Source organism: Panthera tigris, chromosome X (genome assembly GCF_018350195.1).
Source record: "Panthera tigris isolate Pti1 chromosome X, P.tigris_Pti1_mat1.1, whole genome shotgun sequence".
NCBI lineage: Eukaryota > Metazoa > Chordata > Mammalia > Carnivora > Felidae > Panthera > Panthera tigris.
The window spans coordinates 67,022,076-67,042,991 of record NC_056677.1 but is presented as its reverse complement, the minus strand read 5'-3'; positions in this window follow the sequence as shown (position 1 = coordinate 67,042,991).

Genomic DNA, 20,916 nt, shown 5'->3' with positions numbered 1-20,916 from the left:
GGACAGTCATCTGAAGAGTTTCTCCTTTTCTGAATTGGATAGTGTTGGACCTTGTCTAGTGTGGGTGGGTTTTAACTAAGTGTGTTTTGGTCTGCTTTTTACAAGGAATTTAGACTATATTTCTAGTATAGCTGAAGATTTGCAACCATTATAGTCAGTAGACATGGTACATGCAGGGAGTATGTGCTGATCTTCTGCAGGAGACCTTTACTTCTGCTCTGCTCTGGCACATATGCCCCAGTAAAAAAAGACTTGCAATGTGCAGGTGGGCAGAACTCAGTGTAATTGGCTCAAGCCTCCACTGAAGGTGCTCTGTTGCTCACTGAAGTTCATATGATAGAGGGAAATTTTTATCATCCTACTTTTTCATCCCTAGAGGAGGGAGTTCAAACCTGCTGCTGTTCAGGAGGCCCTCACAGAAGAGCAATCTCCCTTATTGTGTCCCAGGCATCTCCCAGATCGGTACCTTCATGCTTTCTGTGTCCGGGCTCTCTCCCCACCCAGTGGTGCACTGCTTCTGTGTTTTGCCTTAGCCAGACAAGCTGGATTTAAAACTCCACATGTTATTTATTTATGTATTTCTTCCTTATTTACTTATTTATTTAATATAATTTATTGTCAAATTGGTTTCCATACAACACCCAGTGCTCATCCCAACAAGTGCCTTCCTCAATGTCCATCACCCACTTCCCCCTCTCCCCCACCCCCCATCAACCCTCAGTTCTCAGTATCCAAGAGTCTCATATGGTCTTCCTCCCTCCCTCTCTTTAATTTTTTTTCCACTTCCCCTCCCCCATGGTTTTCTGTTAAGTATCTCAAGATCCACCTATGAGTAAAAACATATGGTATCTGTCTTTCTCTGACTGACTTATTTCACTTAGCACAATACCTTTCAGTTCCATCCACTTTGCTGCAAATGGCCAGGTTTCATTCTTTTTCATTGCCATGTGGTACTCCATTGTGTATATAAACCACAATTTCTTTATCCATTCATCAGTGGATGGACATTTAGGCTCTTTCCATAATTTGGCTATTGTTGAGAGTGCTGCTATAAACATCGGGGTACAAGTGCCCCTATGCATCAGTACTCCTGTATCCCTTGGGTAAATTCCTAGCAGTGCTATTGCTGGGTCATAGGTTAGTTCTATTTTAACCTAGTTAAATTTTTAACCTAGTTCAATTTTTTGAGGAACCTCCACACTGTTTTCCAGAGCAGCTGCAACAGATTTCATTCCCACAAACAGTGCAAGAGGGTTCCGATTCCTCCACATTCTCACCAGCATCTATAGTCTCCTGATTTGTTCATTTTAGCCACTCTGACTGGCGTGAGCTGGTATCTCAGTGTGGTTTTGATTTGCATTTCCCTGATGAGGAGTGACGTTGAGCATCTTTTAATGTGTCTGTTGGCCATCTGGATGTCTTCTTTGAAAAAGTATCCATCCATGTCTTCTACCCATTTCTTCACTGGATTATTTGTTTTTCGTGTGTGGAGTTTGGTGAGTTCTTTATAGATTTTAGCTACTAGACCCTTAACAGATATGTCATTTGCAAATATGTTTTCCCATTGAATCAGTTGCCTTTCAGTTTTGTTGATTGTTTACTTTGCAGTACAGAAGCTTTTTATCTTCATGAGGTCCAAAAGTTCATTTTTGTTTTAATTCGCTTGCATTTGGAGATGTGTCAAGTAAGAAATTGCTGCAGTTGAGGTCAAAGAGATTTTCCCCTGCTTTCTCCTCTAGGGTTTAGATGGTTTCTTGTCTCACATTCAGGTCCTTCATCCATTTTGAGTTTATTTTTGTGTGTGGTGTAAGAAAGTGGTCTAGTTTCATTCTTCTGCATGTTTCTGTCCTGTTCTCCCAGAACCATTTGTTAAAGAGACTGTCTTTTTTCCTTTGGATACTCTTTCCTGCTTTGTCAAAGATTAGTTGACCATACATTTGTGGGTCCAATTCTGGGTTCTCTATTCTATTCCATTGGTCTATGTGTATGTTTTTGTGCCAATACCATGCTGTCTTGATGGTTACAGCTTTATAGTAGAGGCTAAAATCTGGGATTGTGATGCCTCCTGCTTTGGGTTACTTCCTCAATATTACTTGGCTCTTTGTGTGTGTGTGTGTGTGTGTGTGTGTGTGTGTGTGTTTGTGTGTGTGTGGTTCCATACAAATTTTAGGATTGTTTGTTCTAGCTTTTCGAAGAATGCTGTTGCAATTTTGATCGGGATTACATTGAATATGTAGATTGCTTTGGGTATTATTGACATTTTGACAATATTTATGCTTCCAGTCCATTGAGCATGGAATATTTTTTCCATTTCTTTGTGTCTACTTCAATTTCCTTCATAAGCTTTCTATAGATTTCAGCATATGTATATATATATATATATATATATATATATATATATATATAATTACATCTTTGGTTAGGTTTATTCCTAGGTATTTTATGTTTCTTGGTGCAATTGTGAAAGGGATCAGTTTCTTTATTTCTCTTTCTATTGCTTCATTATTGGTGTATTCAATTTGCTAGTATCTTGTTGAGAATTTTTGTATACATATTCATTAGGGATATTGGCATGTAATTCTCTTTTTTTGCTGGGTCTCTGTCTGATTTGGGAATCAAAGTAATTCTGGCTTTATATAATGAGTTTGGAAGTTTTCCTTCCCTTTCTATTTTTTGGAAAAGCTTGAGAAGGATAGGTATTAACTCTTGTTTAAATGCCTGGCAGAATTCCCCAGGGAAGCCATCTGGTCCAGGACTCTTATTTAATTGGGAGATTTTTGATAACTGATTCATCTTCTTCACTATTTATGGCTCTGTTCAAATTTTCTATTTCTTCCAGTTTGAGTTTTGGTAGTGTGTGGGTGTTTAGGAATTTTCCCATTTCTTCCAGGCTGTCCAGTTTGTTGGCACATAATTTTTAATAGTGTTCCTTGATAATTACTTGTATTTCTTAGGAATTAGTTGTAATACATCCACTTTCCTTTTTGATTTTATCTACTTGGGTCCTTCTTTTCTTCTTGAGAAGCCTGGCTAGAGGTTTATCAATTTTGTGTATTTTTTTCACAAAACCAACTCTTGGTTTCATTGATTTTTTTCTACTGTTTTTGGATTCTATATTGTCTATTTCTGCTCTGATCTTTATTATTTCTCTTCTTCTGCTGGGTTTGGGCTGTCTTTGCTGTTCTGTTTCTATTTCCTTTATGTTTGCTGTTAGATTTTGTGTTTGGGATTTTTCTTTTTTCTTGAGATAGGCCTGGATTGTAATGTATTTTCTTCTCAGGACTGCCTTTGCTGCATCCCAAAGGGCTTGGATTCTTGTATTTTCATTGTCATTTGTTTCCATATATCTTTTAATTTCTTCTCTAATTGTCTGGTTGACCCATTTATTCTTTAGTAGGGTGTTCTTTAACCTCCATGCTTTTGGAGGTTTTCCAGTCTTTTTCCTGTGGTTGATTTCAAGTTTCATAGCATTGTGATCTGAAAATGTGCATGGTATGATCTCAGTTCGTTTATATTTATTGAGAGCTGTTTTGTGACCCAGTATGTGATCTAGCTTGGAGACTGCTCCTTGTGCACTCGAGAGGAAAGTATATTATTTTGGGGGGGGATCCAGAGTTCTAAATATTTCTGTCAAGCCCATCTGGTCCAATGTAAAATTCAGGGCCATTGTGTATTTACTGATTCTGTGTCTAGATGATCTGTCCATTGCTATAAGTGGAGTATTAAAATCCCTTGCAATCACCACATTCTTATCAATAAGGTTGCTTATGTTTGTGATTAATTGTTCTATATATTTGTGTGATTCTGAATTCGATGCACAGACATTTATAATTGTTAACTTTTCCCAATAGATAGACCCTGTAATTATTATGTAATGTGCTCCTTCATCTCTCGTTACAACCTTTAATTTAAAGTCTAGGTGTCCGATATAAATATGGCTACTCCAGCTTTCTTTTGACTTCCACTAGCATGATAGTACTCCATCCCCTCACTTTCGATCCAAAGGCATCCTCAGGTCTAAAATGTGTCTCTTGTAGACAGCAAATAGATGGGTCTTGTTTTTTTTTTTTTTTTTTAATCCATTTTGATACCCTATGTCTTTTGGTTGGAGCGTTTAGTCCATTTACATTCAGAGTTATTATTGAAAGATATGGGTTTAGAGACATTGTGTTATCTGTATATTTCATGCTTGTAGTGATGTCTCTGGTCCTTTGTAGTCCTTGCAACATTTAACTCACAGAATCCCCCTTAGGATCTCTTGTAAGGCTTGTTTAGTGGTGATGAATTCCTTCCCTTTTTGTTTGGGAAACCTTTATCTCTCCTTCTATTCTGAATGACAGGTTTTCTGGATAAAGTATTCATGGTTGCACATTTTCCCTGTGATCACATTGAAGATTTTCTGTCATTACTTTCTGACCTGCCAAGTTTCAGTAGATAGGTGTGCTACTACCCTTATGTGTCTACCTTTTTATGTTAAGGCCTGTTTATCTCTGGCTGCTTTTAGAATTCTCTCTTTATCCTTGTATTTTGCCAGTTTCACTATGATATGTCCTGCAGAAGATTGATTCAAGTTATGTCTGAAGGGAGATCTCTGAGTCGCTTGGATCAATATCTGTTTCCTTCCCTAGATTAGGGAAGTTCTCAGCTATGATTTGTTCAAGTACACCTTCAGCCATTTTCTCTTTTCTTCTTCTGGAATTCCTATTGTATGAATATTGTTCCATTTGATTCCTTCATTTAGTTCTCTAATTCTCCCCTCATAAACCAAGGTGTTTTTTTTTTATCTCTCTTTTACTCATCTTCCTCTTTTCCCATAATTTTATCTTCTAATTCACTTATTCTGTCCTCTGCCTCTTAAATCTGTGCTGTGGCCTCCTCCATTTTATTTTGCACCTCATTTATAGCATTTTTTAATTCATCATGGCTATATTTTAATCCCTTGTTCTCTGTAGCAATGGATCCTCTGCTGTCCTCTATGCTTTTTTCAAGCCCAGCAATTAATTTTATGACTGATATTCTAAATTCTTGTTGAGTAATCTTGCTTAGATCTGTTTTGATCAATTCTTTGACTGTCACTTCTTTCTGGAAATTCTTTTGAGGATAATTCTTCCTTTTTGTTACTTTTACTAGTTTTCTGTCCCTTATGAGTTTTAAAAGCTTGTTTTGTGCTCTTCACCTGCAAGCACTGATATATTAAAGTGGGGGGGTCATACACTGTCCCAGGACTTGTCCTCCAGGAGTTGTTTTTTTGGAGAGTGTTACTTGCTCTCTGTTGTTGTCACTTTTGTTATTTTATTTTCCTACTTGTATTGATGTTTTGGACCCTCCACCAGGTGTGCTTTGGTTTGTTCCTTGAAGTAGACCTGTAAAGAAAAACAAACAGACAAACAGGAGACAAAAACACACAAACAAATAAACCAAACAAACTAACAAACAAAAACAAAAAAAACCCCTAAAACCTAAAAACTAAAAACAATCCAAAAGTAAAAAAAAACAACAACAGAAACACCAGTTAAAAATAAAGAACAGGGTAGGGGCACCTGGGTGGCTCAGTTGGCTAAGTGTATGACTTCAGATCCAGTCATGATCTTGCAGTTTGTGGGTTTGAGCCCCATGTCAGGCTCTGTGCTGACAGCTCAGATCCTGAAGCCAGCTTCGGATTCTGTGTCTCCCTCTCTCTCTCTTCCCCTCACCCACTCATGCTCTATCTCTCTCTGTCTCTCAGAAATAAATAAATGTAAAAAAGTTAAAAAATAAATAACAGGGTAGAGGTAGTGTTGATGGAGGAACTCAGAAAAATGACAGGGGTGAGGAAAAAGAAAAAATAAACATTGACCAGGGAGAGAGACTCAAAGGCTTAATGCAGAGAGAGAGAAAGAAAAATAAGGAAGGAGGCAGGGTAAAAGAAATGAAGACAGAGTTACTCAGGGAACTAAATGGCTTATTCCAGAGAGAGAGAAAGGAATGTAAAGAAGGAGGTGTAGAACATGTATCAAGAGAATGGATTAAATATGTCTGTTTAAACAAACCAATAACCAGAGTAACCAGCCTAGAGGAGGGAAGAGATAAGGAGGAGAAATCGGGGTAGGGGGGAAAATATGCCTATATATCCAGAATTGTCCAAGAATTGATCCAGACAATGCTGCAGTGCTGGTCTGGAGGAGCTGTCCATCTAGTTCCACAGCATCTGTCCTGCTCCAGTAGATAACGCATTTACTCAGCATGGAGGTGTGTGGTTTGGTGTAGGCTAGTCCCGCCTCTACTGTGGGCCCCACAGATCAATCCTTGAGGACCCGTCCTGGTGGTGGGGGGGGGGGAGAAAAATGGCGACCCCCCCCCAGTCTCTTCTCCACAACCCAGTTTCCCAAATAACTCCTTTGGAGCGATCCTCACTGTGCTGTGGATGCATACAAGGCTGCCTGTCTGGCTCTGCCTATCCCTTTGCCCCAGGGGCTTGGCTGGGAATTAATCTCCTGCTTTGTGTGCCCCAGTACTGGGGAAACATCTCCAAATGTGAGGTCCTGGCTTGTTTTGTCCTGTGCCACAGCCCTTCAGGGGAGGGGACCGGTTTCTCCTGTTGCAGACCACACCCCTGACCTACAACTGAAAAATGGGAGTGGCTCCCCTCCTCCCTAGGTGTGCAATCAGGGAAGCTGGCCCAAGTCCAAAGATGGGACCTTCAGTTAGAAATCCTCTAACCTGCAGTTATAGATGGGATCCCTCTCCATCCCAGTCCGATATTGTTTTCTCTTGTCCAAGTACAGTTCTACACTTTCCCAGCCTCTCTTTCTCTTTCCTTTGTCTCTCCACAAAGGGAAAACTTCCCCTCCATGCCTACACAGCCTGTTTTATCTCCCTCAGTTCGCAATCACCCACCTATGGTCTTTCAAGTTGCTCCATTTTCTTCCTGGTAGATTCAGTCTCTTTTCCTCCCAGTTGTTGGGGTTCAAAGTCTTTTGACTTCAGCCCTTCCTTGTTTGGGAGACACAGGAATTATGGATCCCCCACTTCTCTGCCATGTTGGCCAAGCCCCTAATTTCTCTAAATTCAAATCCACTAATGTATCTGTCTGATTATTCTCCTGTAGCTCCAACTCCCTATCTAACCAAAGAAGGAAAAGCATGTCTAAAACCAGATGATGATGTCAGCACATTTTAGACCTACCTTATTCTGGTCTCTCTTTTGACAAGCAATTAAGTATCCACAAACAAAGGTGGCAAAGTGAGACTTCTAGGATCCAGTATGATATGCCAAGCAACCTAGAAGTAGTCTTGTCTGCCTTTGCATGTGGAAATAAGCAGAAAGACCTCCTTCATTATGAGCAGAGCCAATAAACCCACCAAAATTTATTTATTTATTTATTTATTCATTTATTTCATTTGGAGAAAACTGGTAGAGTGTTGACCTAAACAGACGCCCATAGGGGTGAGAGAAATTGTAGAAGAATAAGCTTCTTGAGAAGAGATTCTAGGATACTGGTAGAGCAAAAAAAGTGAGTTTGGAAACAGTATGAGAAACTTTTCCAGCACCACCCCTTCCTCAAAATGACACAATGTTGGGCTGAACAATAGATAGCAACCACACTAATTGGGGGATAAAAGAGCAGGTAGTGGGTGCCTGGTTACCATAATTGTGTGGGACACAATTGGAGAAACTAGTTTCTTTCCAGCAGCACCCAGAATACTGAAGAGGCACATCAATAACTAAGTGAAGGGAAGGGATTGAGAAAGACAAAATGTTGTACATAAAAGGACTTTACAGTGATGTGGCTTCTGCTGGCTGCACACAGAATTTCAGCAGACAGTCCTTCTAAGAGCCTTTGAAAGAATGCGACTTCAGTATCTCTTTACCAGGCCCAAGAGCACCTCCAAATTCTGAATGCAAAAGCCAATTTCCCTTGACTCTTTGACTAGCTACATTGTGCACTCAAAATTATAGTGGTAAGAGTCCCGTAAAAAGAGTATTATCAGAGAAAAACAACAGGACTCATGGTAAAGGGAGAAACTACAAACTTCAAATATAGCACCACTTTTTGGAAAACAAAGGAGAGATTTCCAGCAGGCAACCAGATGTGTTTTAAGAGATAAAGAGACATAAAAACTTAAGAATTCTGCCACAAGAGGGAGCAAGATGGGTGGAGCACGTGCATTTATTTTTTTAATTTTTTTTATTAATTTATTTATTTATTTTTAGAATAGGTACTATATCTTTATTTAAAATAAATGGATAACTTTAAGAAAATATCACATTTTTAATTATATTGTTCTAGATTCTCTGATCACGAATGTTAAATGAAAAACAGAGTATGTGTTACATAGACTATCTCATTGGAGTCTCAGATTAATTTATGAAAATAACACTATTATTTCCTTTTTTCTTTTCTTTTTTTTTTTTTTGCGAAGATGGAAACTGAGCTTCAGAGAGATATTGCATTCTCATAAGTTGGTTAGTGACTAGACAGGATTTGAAATAAATGAAATTCTAAGAGGTAGTTCAACAACTTGTTATTTTACAATTTCTAATTTTTATTAAGTTTAAAAGAAGAGATTGCTTCAAAGGAAAATCATTCATCGATTGACATTTTCACCTTTGGATTTTTTTTCCAGATTGTCCATTTCTCCTAGATGATATGATATATTGTTATAGATAAATTTGGAATTGTAGTCATGCATATGTGATGCTTCACCACATTTTTAAGCTTTAACAAAAATATCCAATCAGATGATGACATTCAAGTGTACTTTTGGAAGTACCAAGATTAGCCTGCCAGTTTGACCTTGAAAAATTTTTACTCCCAGCACATATTCAAACTATTGTATAAGATCCACTTTTAAATAATCAAATGTATAAAAATAACAAATAGTAATTTATTTTTCACTATGAATCACATACTTTTCTGGGCAATTAACATATATAATTAAATTAAATCTTGATAATTTCTATATATACAATACTCTTGGTTACCTTGATTTTAGAGGAGAAACTGAGGCCCAGAGAAACAATTTAACTTGCTCAACACAGTGGTAATTATTGATGGCAAAAATTTCATAAATTTGTATATTTGAAAGGACTCATCAAATTCTACAAAACATATTCACAGCAAGGCTTTTATTTAAAAGTACAGAAGGAGAAAGAGTGATAGGCAAGCATTGAGAATATGAGAGTCATCCAGGCAAAATCTGCCTAGGTTCCATGCCCTGAGCTATTCTGGAGCAGGAATTCAGAACATAGATCTCAGTGCTTTAATTCAGAGAGCACGTGCATTTAAACAAGATCACACTAAACCATGCCTATAACAGAAACAGTAAAGAGCATATCCCATTGAAGACAGGTAATAAAGTTTTGATAGGTGTCTACTATGTCAAGTAGGAAAGTAAAAACCTGAGGAACATGAAGAATCAAGGGAACATGTCATTACCAAAGATAATATTGATTCTCCAATGAGCAACCTCAAAGGCATGGTATTTTGGGATCTAGATGATAACTCAAAATAGTTGTTTTGAGAAAGCTCAATGAGCTACAGGAAAACACTAAAAGGCAAGTCAATGAAATAAAGAAAATATTTAAGAACAAGGTGAAAAATGTAACAAAGAGATAGAAATCATGAAAAATAACAAAGGAATTATTGAGCTGAAAAGTGCAATGAATGAAATGAAAAATGCAGTACAGAACCTCTACATCTGAATATAAGAAATAGAAGACAGGGGTACCTGGGTATCTCAGTTGGTTCAGCATCTGACTCTTGACTTCAGCTCAGGTCATGATCTCATGGTTTGTGAGTTTGAGCCACATGTCAGGCTCTGTGCTGACAGTGCAGAGCCTGCTTGGGATTATCTCTCTCTCTGTCTTTGCCACTCACGCTGTCTCTGCATCTCAAAATAAATCAATAACAACTTAGAAAAAATATTTAAAAAAGAAATAGAAGACATACTAAGGGTAGAGGTCAATAATGTTGAAATAAATGAGTCAGGGTGAGAAAAACAACAAAAGTTTGATCTATGGAACTTCATGACACATACAAGTATTAGAATTATTGTGGGACGCCTGGGTGGCTCAGTCAGTTGAGCATCTGACTTCGGCTCAGGTCATGATCTCGCAGTCTGTGAGTTCAAGCCCCATGTCAGGCTCTGTGCTGACAGCTCAGAGCCTGGAGCCTGCTTCAGATTCTGTGTCTCCCTCTCTCTCTCTGCCCCTCCCCTGCTCATGGTCTCTCTCTCTCTCTTTGTCCAAAATAAATAAACATTAAAAAATTTTAAAAAAAGTATTAGAATTATTGAGATTACAAAAGGGAAAGGAGGAAGACAGGGGCAGAAAGTTTATTTAAGTAAATAATAGATGACAAGTCCCCAAACCTTGGGAGAGTCTTGGAAACTGAAATATACAAAACTAATAGCTCACCCTGTTATCTCAATACACACAATGTTCTCCAGGTTACAATATAATGAAAATAAAATATTAAGGATAGAGTATCCTAAAAGTAGGCAGAGAAAGAAAGATTGTAAGCTACAAAGGAATACTGATTAGCCTATCAATGTATTCCTCAGTAGAAACCCAGAGAAACTGACCTGGAGAGAGTAGAAAACCTATGGGATGTGGCAAAAGAAGTTCTGAGAATAAAGTTTAGAGTGATAAATGCATTTTTGAAAAAAAAAACACCAAGAATACCTCTAATAAACAATCCAGCCTTACACTTGAAAGAACTAGAAAAAGAAGAACAAAATAGATGCAAAATTAACAGAAGAAACAGAATAACAAAGATCAAAGTAGAAATAAATGAAATAAAGAGCACAAAAATAATAGAAAAGATCAGTGAAAGTAAGATCTCATGATTTGAAAAGAAAAAATTTACACCCATTTAGCTAAGGTGAACTGAGAAAAAAGAAGACAAAATCAGAAATGAAAGAGGAAACTGCAAATGACATCACAGAACTAAAACTATCATAGTGTTACCATGAATAATTATATGCCAACAAGTTCGATAATGTAAAAGAAATGGAAAAAATACCTAAAGGATACAACCTCCAAAGACTGAATCATAAATAAGTAGAAAAATCTGAACAGTCTAATAATAAGGAAATTGAATCAGTATTTAAAAAACCTTCCAACACAGAAAATCCTAGTTCTGAGTGGTTTCACTGGTAATTTCTACCAAATATTTAAAGAGAATTAATGCAAATCCTTCTCAAATTCTTTGAAGAAATTGAAGAGGAGGGAACACTTCCATACTCCTTTTATGAGACCATTATTATCCTATTATCAAAATAAAATAAGGATCCCAGAAAGAAAATTATAGACCAATATCTCTGATGAATATAGATTCAAAACTTTGCAACAAAATATTAGCTAAATGATATAAAGAACTCATTAAAAAGATTATATACCATGTCAAAATGAGATTTTTCCCCAGAGTGCAAAAATGGTTTAACATATTTGAATCAATAAATGTGATATAGTACATTAATAGAGTGAAAGATAAAAATTATATGGTCATCTCAATAGATGCGGAAAAAGCATTTAACAAAAGACCATGTATTTTCATGATTAAAACCTTCATGGAATTGGGTATTGAAGTCACATACCTCAACATTGTAAAGACCCTATACAAAGAAACCCACAGCTAGCATCATATTCATTGCTGAAATATGAAAAGTTTTTCCTTTAAGATCAGAAAGGAAACAATATATCCACTCTCACCACTTATTCAACACAGTACTGGAAATTTTAATTCCAGTGTGTGGTCAAGATTAATAAATAAAAGACATCAAAATTGAAAAGAAAAAAAAAAGGTAATTATTCACATATGGTATAATTTTGTATACAGAGAATTCCAGACTCAACCCAAAATCTGTTAAAACTAACCAAAAAATTTAGTAAATTAGGAGACTGTAAAATTAACCTGGAAAATCAGTTGCATTTCAATATACTAATAACCAAATTTCTGAAAAATAAATAAAACTATCCCATTAAAATAGCATCAAAAATGACCCAATATTTAGGAATAAATTTAACCAATAAGGTAAAATATCTGTATAATGAAAACTATAAGACCTTAGTTTAAAAAAAAATTGAAGGAAAGAAAGAGCAAAAAACACACAAAGATACTCTGTGTCCATTATTTGGAAGAATCTATATTGTTAGAATATCTATAATGTCCAAACCATCTGAGAGAGATGTTAAGATGGTAGAGTAGGGGTACACTAGGCTTGCCTCATCCTTAGAATAAAGCTAGATAAATATCAAAACATTTCTAACACCTAAGAGATCAATCTGAATGGTGAGAGAAAAAGCTGCACAACTAGAGAAAGAAAAAAAAAAGCCACATCATGGAAGGTAGGAAGTGCAGAGACATGATTCTGGGAAGAAACTAATTGCAGGTACTGTGGAGGGGAGGGAAACTTGATCTTGGAGAGAGGAAAGAGGGAGTGATACATAGAGAAACAGAGAGAAAGTGGCACACTGGGAATTTCACATGAGTACCCTTACCCAAAACCATTGAATGGAAAAATTAGAATGCCTGAATATTGCAATTTTTTCCAAGTATTGGAGCACAAACTCTGAGTTGGAGAATTCCATGCTACTACTGGGTTGAGACTGGTGGTCATAGTGGTGCTCTTGTAGGGAAGGAGGGCAAAGGCTCATGAGTGGACAGACTGCATGGTTTGAGGATAATACCCCCAGGTCCCCTTCTTGTAGTGCATTTGGGAGAGTTGGCATGGCCTCTCTGGGGACAAAAGAACTGGCAGATGCCAACGTGTGGCCCCTTTATTAGCATAAGAACAGATACACCTGTAGAGTGCAACAAACCTTGGTACCAGCTTTTTGCTGCATTTCACTATAAACTCCACTGCATGATTGTGTGAATGGCATCAGCCACAGCATGCCAAGTCCTTCCCTGAAAGGAACAGCATGGGTCCATGCATGGCAAGAAGTCCCTAAAATTTGGAGTTTGGAGTTTTGAAACCAAGCCATGCATTTGAGATAAAACACAGGAGTACTCTGTTGCCTCGTAGGCAGATAGCTCAAACACAGTGTGAAGGCAGGGATCTGATGGAAGCCAGGGACACAAGAGAGATTGTTCACCCTTCTGTGAAGATTAACTGAAGAGTGGTGGGTGAACTCTCCCTGATCTGGGAAAGAGAGTGGGGCAAAATTATTTCCCATGCCCACATCTGCTCATTAACACTGACCAAATTCAGTGAGCAACATAGCACAATTCAGTGGAGGCCAGAGCCATTTACATCAAATGTTGCTGCTTTGCACCATATGGGTGCATCTCAACTAGGGCAAGTCCACCCAAAGCATTAAAACTCTACCACGGAAAACCAGCACAAACCCCTCACATGACAAATCTACTGTTCACAGAAGGCTGTAAAACTTGAGTTCTAGAAGAAATAAGATTTAGCTTTCTTTCTTTCTTTCTTTCTTTCTTTCTTTCTTTCTTTCTTTATTATTTTGGGCTTCTCTTTAATATAACCACTACTGACAGAATTAGGAATATAAGAAACCTTTTTACCAATGACACAAAATAGTGACCTACACAAAATGACAAAATAGAATAATTCACCCAAAAAGAAAGAACAAGAAAAATCATGGCCAGGGATTTAATCGATACAGATATAAATAAGATGAGTGAACCAGAATTTAAAAGAATTACAAGGATACTAGCTGAGCTTGAGGAAAGCATAGAAAACACTAAGACATTCTTTACTGCAGTGAAAAAATGACTGAAAACTACTCAAGTGAAAAATTAAAAATTTTATAACTGAGATGTGAACCTGACTGGATTCCAAGACACCAAGGATGAACAAATAAGATGAATGGAAAGCATGATAGGACATAAAATATGGAAAATAATGAAGCTAAGAACTACAAAGAAAGTTATTGGATGACAAATGTAGACTTAGCGAACTTTGTGACTTGTTAAAACATAATAACATTTTATCATAGAGGTCCCAAAATAAGAAAGAGAAAAAGGGACAGAAGGTTTATTTCAGCGAATTATAACTAAAAAATCCCTAATCTAGAGAATAAAACAGATATCAAAATCCAGGAAGGATAGAGAACACCCACGAAATTCAACAAAAGTCAGCCATCACCAAAGCATATCATAATCAAGTTCATAAAATACACAGACAAGGAAAGATTCCTGAAAGCAGTGAGGGAAAAAGGTCATTAACTTACAAGGGAAAGCGGATAAGATTTACAACTGATCTAGCCACAGAAAATTGGCAGGCCAGAAAAGAGTGGAATGTATATTAAACATGGTGAGCGGAAAAATTATGCAGCAGAGAATAGTTTATTGAGCAAAGCTGTCATTCAGATTAAAAGGGGAAATAGTTTCCCAGAGAAGCAAATACTAAATGAGTTTGTGACCACTAAACCACCCCTGCAAGAAATATGAAAGGGCACTCATTGAATGGGAAAGGGAAGAAAGACCAAAAGCAACAAAGACTAGAAAGAAACAGAGAACATCACCAGAAAAATGAACTTTACAGGTAATTCAATGGCACTAAATTTATGTCTTTGAATAATCACTCTAAATATAAATGGACTAAATTCTCCAAACAAAAGACATGGGGTATCATAATGAATAATAAAAAAAGAGAGAGAGCCATCTATATGCTCCCTCCAAAAGACTCATTTTAGACATAAAGACAACTGCAGATTTAAAGTGAGGGAATGAAGAACCATCTAACATGCTAAAGGATATTAAAAGAAACACAGAGTAGCCATACTTAAATTAGACAAACTAGACTATAAGCCAAAGACAGTAATAAGAGATGAAGAATAGCATTATATCATAATAAGCAGTCTATCCATCAAGAAGATCTAATAGTTGTAAATATTTATGCCCCCAACATGAGGAACCTAAATATGTAAATAATTAATCACAAACATAAAGAAACTCATTGATAATAACATAATAGTAGAATTTAATACCCTATTTACAGCAACGGATAGACCATCTACACAGAAAATCAACAGACTTAAGTATATTCAGAACATTTTATTTTAAAAAGCAGAATGGACATTCTTTTCAAGTGCACCTGGAACATTCTCCAGAAAATATCATATACTGGGTAACAAACAGCTCTCAAGTAGTAAAATAAGATTGATATCATACCATGCATATTTTTGGCCACAATGATATGAAACCTGAAGTGAACCACAAGAAAAAAAAACCAGAAATACCACAAATACAATGAGGTTAAAGAACATCCTACTCAAGAACTAGTGAGCTAACCAGAAAATTAAAGAAGAAATAAAATAAATGGAAGCAAATGCAAATGAAAATATTAGAGTACAAATATTTGGGATGAAGTAAAAGCAGTCATAAGAGGCAAGTCTATTGTAATACATGACTATTTCAAGAAGCAAGAAAAGTCTCAAATATACAACCTAACCTTACCCCTAAAGGAGTTAGAAAAGGAAAAGCAAAGGAAGGCTATAGCCAGAAGAAGCAGGGAGATAATAAAGATTAGAGCAGAAGTAGATTATACAGAAACAAAAAAACAACAAACAAACAAACAAAAAATAGTAGAACACATCAAAAAATGAAGACATGGCTCTTTGAAACAATTAACAAAATTAATAAATCCCTAGCCTGACATATCAGAAGAAAATAAAAAGGATCATAATAAATAAAATTATGAATGAAAGAAAGAGATCACAACTAATACCACAGAAATACAAAAAATGATAAGAAAGTATTAGGAAAACTTACATGCCAACAAACTGGGCAATCTGGAAGAAATGGACAAATTCCTAGAAACTGAAACAGAAAGAAATAGAAAATTTGAACAGACTCCATAACCAGCAAAGAAATTAATCAGTGGTCAAAAATCTTCTAAATAATAAAAGTACTGGGCCAGATGGCTTCCCATAGGAATTCTACCAGACATTTAAAGAAGAGTTAATACCTATTCTTCTCAGACTAATCCATAAAATAGAAACAGAATGAAAATTTCCAAGCTCATTCTATGTGGCCAGCATCACCTTGATTCCAAAAACAGGCAAAGATCTCACTAAGAAAAGAGAATTACAGACTAAATTTCCTGAAGAATATGGTTGCAGAAAATCTCAACAAGATACTATTAACTTGAATCCACCAATGCAGTAAAAAAAATAATTCACCATGATCAAGCAGGATTTATTCCTGGGCTACAGGGGTAGCTCAATATCCACAAATAAATCAACATGATAAACCACATCAATAAAAGAAAAGAACCACACGATCCTCTCAGATGCAGAAAAGGCATGTGACAAAATAAAACTTCCATTCTTGATAAAAACCCTCCAGAAAATATGGATCGAAGGAATATACCTCAAGATCATAAAGACCATATATGAAAGATTCACAGATAATATCATCCTCAATGGGGAAAAACTGAGAGCTTTCCCCCTGAGCCAGGAGCACAACAGGATATTCACTCTCACCACTGTTGTTCAGCATAGTACTGAAACTCATAACCTCAGCAATCAGAAAACAAAAGGAAATAAAACACATCCAAATTGGCAAGGAAGAAGTCAAACTATACTTCTTTGCAGATGATATAATAATCTTTGTGGAAAACTCAAAATACTCCATCAAAAATTGCTGGAACTGATAAATGGATTCAACAAAGTATCAGGATATAAAATCAATACACAGAAACGTGTTGCATTTCTATATACCAATCATGAAGCAGCACATAGAGAAATCAAGGCACTGATCCATTTACAATTGCACTGAAATACATGATACCTAGGAATAAACTTAACCAAAGAAGTAAAATATCTGTATGCTGAAAACTATACAGCACTTATGAAGGAAATTGAAGAAGATACAAATAAATGGTAAAACATTCAATGATCATGGATTGGAAGAATAAATATTCCTAAAATGTCTATACTACCCAAAGCAATCTACTCATTCAATGCAGTCTCTATCAAAATAATATAAGCATTTTTCACAGAGCTTGAACAGACAGTTCTAAAATTTGTATGGAACCAGAAAAGACCCTGAAGCTCCAAAATAATGTTGAAAAAGGAAACCAAAGCTGGATGCATCACAATTCTGGACTTTAAACTGTACTAAAAAAGCTGTAATCATCAAGGCAGTATGGTATTGGCACAAGAACATACACATAGATCAATGGAACAGAATAGAAAACTCAGAAATGGGCCCACGCATCTATGACCAACTAATTTTCTACAAGGTAATAAAGAGTATCCAATGGAAAAAAGCCAGTCTCTTCTGCAAATGTTCCTGGGGAAACTGGATAGTGGCATGGACAAGAAAGAAACTGGACCACTTTCTTACGCCATACACAAAAATAAGTTCCAAATGGATAAAAGACCTAAATATGAGACAGGAAAACTTCAAAATCCTCCAGGAGAAAACAGACAGAAACCTCTTTGACCTTGGCCATGGTAAATTATTACTAGACATATCCACCTAAGCAAGGGAAACAAAAATCAAAAATGAACTATTGGAACCTATTCAAGATAAAAACTTCTACACAACGAAGGAGATAACCAACAAAACTGAAAGGCATCTGACAGAATGGGAGAAGATATCTGCAAATGACATGGTGCATAAAGATTAGTATCCAAAATCTACAAATAACTTATCAATCTCAACACCAAAGGCAAATAATGCAGTGAAGAAATGGTCAGGAGACAAGATTAGATAATTTTCCATAAAAGATATCCAGATGGATAACAGCCACATAAAAAGATGCTCAACATCACTTATCATCAGGGAAATACAAATCAAAGCCACAATGAGATACCACCTCACACCTGTCAGAATGGCCAAAATTAACAACTCAGGAAACAACACATGTTGGCGGAGATGTTGGGAAAGGGGAACCCTTTTGCACTCTTGTTGGGATGAAAACTTGTGCAGTCAGTCTGGAAAGCAGTATATAGTTTCCTCAAAAAATTAAAAATGGAATTACCCTATGATCCAGCCATTGCACTACTAGGTTTTTATCCAGTGGATACAAAAATGCTGATTTGAAGAGGCACATGCACTCTAATGTTTATAGCAGTGCTACCAACAATAGCCAAATTATGGAGAGTGCCCAAGTGTCCATTGACTGATGAACGGATTAAGAGAATGTCAGATGTATGTGTGTGTGTGTGTGTGTGTATACATACATGTACATATATAGTGGAATATTATTTGGTGATCAAAAAGACTGAAATCTTGTCATTTGCAATGACGTGGATAGACTAAAGTGTATTATACTAAGTGATATAAGTCCATCAGAGAAAGACAAGTATCATGATTTCACTCATCTGTATAATTTAAGAGACAAAACAGAAGAAGATAAGTGAAGGGAAGAAGGCAAATGCAATAAGATAAAAACAGAATGAGAGGCAAATCATCAGAGACTCTTAAATAGAACTAACTGAGGATTGCTGGAGGGAAGGTGGGTGCAGGGATGGATTAAATGGGTAATGGGCATTAAAGAGGGCACGTGTTGGGATAAGCAGTGGGTGTTTATGTAAGTGATGAATCACTAAATTTTACTCCTAAAAACAGTACTGCAGTATATATTAACTAACTTGAATATAAATTTAAAAACCTCAAGAAATTCGGTATAAATGGAACATATTTGAACATAATAAACATCATATATGAGAGACTCACAGCTAATATCATCCTCAATAGAAAAAAAAAACTAAGAGCTTTTCCTCTACAATCAGGAATAAGCCAGGGATGTCCGTTCTTACCATTACCAATGAACATAGTTCTGCAAGTCTTACACTGAGAAATCAGTCAACAAAAAGAAATAAATGGCAACCAAATTGGCAAGAAAAAAGTCAAACTTTCATTCTTTGCAGGGGACATGATACTGTATGTAGAAATTCTAAAGCCTCCACCAAAAATTTGCTAGAACTAATACATGAATTCAGTAAATTCACAAGATATAAAATCAATGTACACAAATCTGCTGCATTTCTATACATCACTAATGAAGCAGCAGAAAGACGAGTCAAGAAATCAATCTCATTTATTGCTGCACCAAAAATCATAGGATACCTAAGAATAAACCTAACCAATGAGGTAAAAGATGTGTACTCCAAAAAGTTTAGAATACTTATGACATAAATTGAAGAGGGCACAAAGATATGGAAACACATTCCATGCTCATGGATTGTAAGCACAAACATTTTAAAAATGTCTATACTACTCAAAGTAATCTACATATTTAGGGCAAACCCCTTCAAAAAACCACCAGCATTTTTCACAGAACTAGAACAAATAATCATCAAAGTTCTATGGAACCACAAAATATCCCAAATAGCCAAAGCAATACTGACAAAGAAAAGCAAAGCAGAAGTCGTCACAATTCAGGACTTCAAGCTATATTACTAAGCTGTATTCATCAAGACAGTATTGTAAAAAACTGACACATTGATCAATGGAACAGAATAGAGAACCCAGAAATGGACCTACAAATGTAACACCAACTAATTTTCAACAATGCAGGAAAGAGCATCCAATGGAGAAAAGACAGTCTCTTCAGGAAATGTTGCTGGCCAAACTTGGACAGTGACATGCAGAAGAATGAAACTGGACCACTTTCTTACACCATACAGCAAAATAAATTCCAAGTAGATGAAAGACCTAAATCCAAGACAGGAAACAATCAAAATCCTGGAGAACACAGGCAGAAACCTCTGACCTCAGCTGTAGTAAATTTTCACCTGATACATCTCCGCAGGCAAAGGAAACAAAATCAATGTGAACTATTGAGACTTCATCAAGATTAAAATCTTCACAGCAAGGGAAACCATCAACAAAACTAAAAGGAAGCCTAAAGAATGGGAGTAAATATTTGCAAATGACATATTGGGTAAAGGGTTAGTATCCAAAATCTATAAGGAAATTATCAAATTCAACACCACCAAAACAAATATTCCAGTTAAGAAATGGGCAGAAGATATGAATAGACATTTTTCTTAAGAAGCCATACAGGGAAGCCCGGGTGGCTCAGTCAGTTAAGTGTCCAACTTAGGCTCAGTTTGTGATCTCACAGTTTGTGAGTTCAAGCCCCGCATTGGGCTCTGTGCTGACAGCTCAGAGCCTGGATTCTGCTTCGGATTTTCTCTCTCTCTCTCTCTCTCTCTCTCTCTCTCTCTCTCTCTCTCTCTCCTTCTCCCCCATTTGTGCTCTGTCTCTCTCTCTCTCTCTTGAAAATAAACATTTAAAAAGTATTTTTTTTTTAAAAGGATGACATACAGATGCCTAACAGGCATTTGAAAAGATGCTCAACATCATTATCATGAGGTAAATTCAAATCAAAACCATGATGAGATACGACCTTACACCTGTCAGAATGGCTGAAAATAACAACACAGGAAACAACAGATGTTGAAAACAATGCGAAGAAGGGGGAACTCTATTCCACTATTGTTGGGAATGCAAACTGGTGCAGCCAGTCTGGAAAACAGTATGGAGGTCCTCAAAAATTTTAAATATGTCTACCCTATGACCCAGCAATTGCACTACTAGTTATTTACCTAAAGGGTGAAAAAGTACAGTTTCAAAGGAGCACATGCACCCCAGTGTATATCTACAATAGCCAATCTCTGGAGTGAGCTCAATTTTTCATCAATGGATGAATGGATAAAGGAGAATATATATAATGGGATATTGCTCAGCCATGAAAAATAATGCAATCTTGTCATTAGCAATAATGTGGATGGAGCTACAGTTTATTATGCTAAGTGAAATAAGTTGGTCAGAGAAACACAAATACCATATGATGTCACTCTTATGTGGAATTTAATTAAAAAAAACAGACCAACGTATGGGAAGGGAGAATAAAAGAGAGAGAAGGACACAAATCACAAAAGACTCTTAACGATAGAAAATAAAATGAGTGTTCATGGAGGGAGTTAAGTGAGTGATGGACTGAC